This window comes from Magnolia sinica, chromosome 12 (genome assembly GCF_029962835.1).
Source record: "Magnolia sinica isolate HGM2019 chromosome 12, MsV1, whole genome shotgun sequence".
In the NCBI taxonomy this organism is placed as follows: Eukaryota; Viridiplantae; Streptophyta; class Magnoliopsida; order Magnoliales; family Magnoliaceae; genus Magnolia; species Magnolia sinica.
The window spans coordinates 48,138,514-48,142,428 of NC_080584.1; the positions used below are offsets into that span (position 1 = coordinate 48,138,514).

The 3,915-nt window shown below is 35.3% G+C and overlaps 1 non-coding gene across 1 annotated transcript; it reads left to right on the forward strand.

The window, feature by feature from the left end:
* Positions 1 to 1,132: 1,132 nt before the first annotated feature.
* On the forward strand, positions 1,133 to 1,239 carry LOC131222179 (small nucleolar RNA R71). Its single transcript, XR_009159886.1, has one exon. It is a non-coding gene; the product is annotated as a small nucleolar RNA R71 (small nucleolar RNA).
* Positions 1,240 to 3,915: the final 2,676 nt, after the last annotated feature.

Consider the following 3,915-nt stretch of genomic DNA (forward strand, 5'->3'; position numbering starts at 1 on the left):
TAACATATGATGGAATTTTTCTAATGGCATCAAGCAGATGAATATTGACAGTAACCTTTTGGAGCACATCCAACACCTCTTGATATTTCATGGGGACAGTTGGATTCCGAAGTCTAGATGAGAACAGAACCGGAGGCTCATATGACTTAGTCTCTTTATCCTTTTGCTGTTGTAGCTCTTAAACTATAGTCGGTTCATCATTTTCTTGAGACAGTGGCTCATCCTTCGGTATTTATACCAGTTGTATTATCTTGTTGTCGACCTCTTTTCCACTTCTCAAGGTAATGATGGCCTTAGCTTGTTCATGATGTAGCTCACTTGGATTTGAGTCTCCAATGAAAAGTGTGTTTCTAGGGTTTGGCATAGGTTGAGAAGGAAGGGTGCCTTTTTTCCTAGCATTTAGTTAAGTCTCAATCCTAGCCACAACCCTCTTTAATTCCTGATTTGATTGGATTAGAGACTGATTCATTTGAGCTTAAGAGTTCATGAATGCGGTTAATGCATCCTCCACAGATGATCGCTTTGGTGGGGGTAGATATGGTGCATTGTTAGGTGCCCCAAAGAAATTGTTTTATGGAGGCATTTGAGGTGCATTGGGAGCATTAATTTGTGGTTCATTCCTCCAACTAAGATTAGGATGGTTATGTTAATTTGGATTATATGTGTTTCCCATTGGTTGCATAACTGACCTTTGGTAGTTATTTATAACATTTGCTTGATCATGCTCATACGTGATATTTTGTACAATTGAGATTATTGGACAATCCTTTATGTCATAGCTGTACCACCACAAATGCTATAAAAATTACCTAAGGAAGTATTTGCTTTAACCATATCAACATTCCTAATTTCCAAGGCTTTGACCTTTCTAGCCAATGCAGCGAATTTTGTATTAAGGTCATCTTCCTATCTTAGGACATACATCCCTGCTTTCTCTCTAGGAATGGGTCTAGTTTGGTCTGATTTATCAGAGACATTCCATGTCTTCGTATTCTCTGATAACATATCTAGAAAATCCCAAGCCTCATTATGATCTTTGTCAAGAAAGGTTCCACCACACATTATATCTATGAATTGATGAGTATCCATGGTGAGCCCCTTTCGGAAAGCATCAATCACGTGTCATGGTTCATAACCATGATGTGGACAAGTAATTAGAATGTCTTTGAAGCACTCCCAAGCTTGAAAAAATAGTTCATTCCGCTTTTCGGAGAATGACATGATTTCTTGTTTTAGTGCATTTGTTTTGTGCTCGGGAAAGAACTTTTTCAAAAACTCTTTACTTAAGGCTTACCATGAAGTGATGGTATTAGGTCTTAGAGAGTTGAGCCATGCTTTGGCCCGATCCTTTAGAGAAAATGAAAATAACCTAAGCTTTAAGTACATCCCTAGTGCCATTATTTACTTGTAACGTTGCAATTACTTCCTCAAAGTCCTTAAGGTGCAAGTAGGGGCTTTCAGAATCCAAGCCATGAAATTTAGGAATTAATTGAATCACACCTGGTTTAAAATCAATGTTCCCTATGTGAGTAGGGAACACTATACAAGATGGTAAAGTTGATCTCTCAGGGTGTAAATGTTCACGTAAAGTCCGTAGTTGGTTTAACACATTCCTATGAACTTCATTTTCATCCTCAAGAGGAGGATTAGGTTGATTTTCTCTATTTTGATTTATAGTTGGATTTGACAGATTTGGATTTGGATTATCAACTGGGTCTGCCATGGAATCTAAGTGATGTTATGTGCCTCTTCTAAGTGAATGATCAAGGCCTAGAACTAGTCCGCCTTCGGAGGAGAGTCAATTGTGTTGATCCCTACTCCAACGGGATATAAACCATCCACACTACACAACAAATACTACTAATTCAAATAGCAAGTATGATACTTAAAATAAAAATAAAAACTTAACTAACAACTCAGGCGGCAGGGTTGACCATGAGGGTTCAATCCACAAAGCAATATACATCAACAACCCAGGCGGCAGGGCCAACCATGAGGGTTCAATCCACAAAGTAAAATAAATCAACAACCCAGGCGGCAGGGCCAACCATGAGGGTTTAGTCCATAAAGTAAAAATAAATCAACAACTAAAGCGGCAGTGCCGACCATGAGGGTTCAGTCCACAAAGCAAAAATAAATCAACAACCCAGGTGGCAAGGTCGACCATGAGGGTTCAGCCTACGAAAAAAATAATAAATAAATAAATTAATTAATAAAAGTAAAACTAATATAGAAATTAAACTATGTTAATCTGGAAAATAGATTTAATGGATGATCTTTATGATCAAACAACAGCTGTAGGACAACCATAGCACTTGGGTGATAAAATCCAAAGCAGGGCAACCTTATGTCATAGTTAGTGCTTGAAAGACCCAACTGAATTTACTTTTAAAGAAAAAGAAAAGAAAAAAAAATCTACAGAAAATTTGGAGGGTTTAGAAGAGAACTTACCTTAGAAAAAAAAAACTCACCTTAGCTATCTTGCACGGATCTAATCTATCTCAGACTCTCCCCGGCAATGGCGTCAAAAACTTGATTGCTTGCCTCCAAGTGCAGAGGTTCTTAAGTAGTATCCCGTTAATACAGGGTCGATCTCACAGGGAGATGAATTGTGAGAAGGAAAAAATCAAATGCAAAACAAACTAAGTAATAAAAACTAAACCAATGATTTAATTTTGGGATTTTTAAATGGACGTAATTCAACTGAATAAAATAACACCCAAGCTTTGAAGTTCCAAACATAGGTTAATGTTCCAAAATCACGATGACTTGGATAACACAACTAGGATCTGAGCACTATGGTCAGCCTAATCAGAAAATAAAACAGCTTAAATATTTTAATAAGTGATATAAAATATTAGAAAATAATGGATTTGCACCATTGATATATATTCTCAAGCATTAATGATTTTAAGAATTCAATATCAATGAGATAATGAAAATCAAAGAAATATAACAGGTTAAGAACCTCTCCTATCTAGAAAATCTAATTAATCTAGGGTAAGCCTATCCATCAATGTGGATCTCATATGATGGAAACATATGGATCTCACAACAAGATAAAAAAACAAAACCTAAATTATAGATAACATGCATACACCATTCTTCTCATCAGTAAAACAATCAATCATCATAATCTTAAAGAATTATTAAACCTATGTGCTTCCCTTCTAGCTTGGGCTAGAAGGAACTTAAAAAAATATAATTAAATTGCAAAAATAAAAAGCAACAAGAAAGAAAAAAATGCAAATAGAAAAGACCTAAATTTTTTTTTTTTTTTTTAAAAACAACTTATAAAGCTTTAATAAAAATAAAAACTCTTTAAAAACCCTAAATTTTACTTTGGGATGTCTTGAATGATGCTTAGGAATGCCCTAGGAAGCCTATTTATAAGTAGGGAACTCCAATTTTCATATAAAGTTGAAAAACCCTAAAAATCGCCTCAAATATATGTAGTTTCCCAAAATAGGCTTATCGCTGCACAGTTTGTTTAAAATAGATTTTCTGCCATGCAGTTTTTCAAAATAGACCTCAGAGCTTTAGAACACACTTTTTCAAGACGATTTCAGGATTCTTCACTTCAAATCTTTGATTTTCTTAATTCTTCACTTGGTTTTCTTAGATCTTTGGCATGTGAATTTTTTAATTTTGGTCTCCTAAGATCCATCCCTTGCCTTGGTGATTCTTGAGCATCAAATCCATGCTTTTTAGCACCCCTTTTCAATCCAAGCTCTTAAATTCACCTTGCAACACATACATGAGTAAAATAGAACATTAAACTGATTCATGTTCATAAAACCAAGATGTAAATAGGGAAAATTATGCAATATTTAAGTCTCAATAGCCATCAAGCAGTAAAATTCTTCTACGTATTCTCTCATCGAAAGACTACCCTGTCGACAATTTTGGTATTAT